This window comes from Schistocerca gregaria, chromosome 5 (genome assembly GCF_023897955.1).
Source record: "Schistocerca gregaria isolate iqSchGreg1 chromosome 5, iqSchGreg1.2, whole genome shotgun sequence".
Lineage (NCBI taxonomy): Eukaryota > Metazoa > Arthropoda > Insecta > Orthoptera > Acrididae > Schistocerca > Schistocerca gregaria.
The window spans coordinates 55,315,370-55,316,283 of NC_064924.1; positions in this window are offsets into that span (position 1 = coordinate 55,315,370).

Sequence of the window (914 nt, forward strand, 5' to 3'; positions counted from 1 at the left end):
CGCCTGCGATACATATTCCACATTTAACTCGGCCGCCATTGTGTGGCGCGGAACAAGAGCGGGTGCGCGCTCGCAGCTGTGTGTGTGTGTGTGTGTGTGTGTGTGTGTGTGTGTGTGAGGGGCATTGTGTTGGTGGGATTGGAACAAACGTCTGCTGCGACGCCTCCCGCAGTCTGCCGGCAGGCCACCAACTACGAACGTCTCTGGCGCGAAGCCACTGTGACGTCGGTGATAAGCAGAATGCATCAGCTATGCTTCTAATCTCCTCTATGATATACGATTGTGCAGAATAAAGAATGTTCTTTAAAGTCGTACGTGTATTGGAATACATCTTTCAATCTACATTATTTTGTGATCAGAAGTATCCGGACAACCCCAAAAAACATACGTTTTTCATATCAAATGCATTGTGCATCCGGCCGGGGTGGACGAGCTGTTCTAGGCGCTACAGTCAGGAACCGCGCGACCGCTACGGTCGCAGGTTCGAATCCTGCCTTGGGCACGGATGTGTGTGATGTCCTTAGGTTGGTTACGTTTAAGTAGTCCTAAGTTCGAAGGGACTGATGACCTGAGGTTCCATAGTGCTCAGAGCCATTTTTTGCATTGTACTGCCACCTACTGCCAGGTACTCAATATCGGCGACCTCAGTGGTCATTAAACATCGTGAGAGAGCAGAATGGGGGGCTCCTCGGAACTCACGGACTTCGAACGTGGTCAGGTGTTTGGGTGTCACCTATTCATAGGCTTGTAAGTGAGATTTCCACACTCCTAAACATCCCTAGGACCACTGTTTCCGATGTAATAGTATAGAGGAAACTAGAGGGATACGTACAGCACAAACTCGTACAGGCCGACCTCGTCTGTAGACTGACAGAGACCGCTGACAGTTGAAGAGGGTCGTAATGTGTAATCGG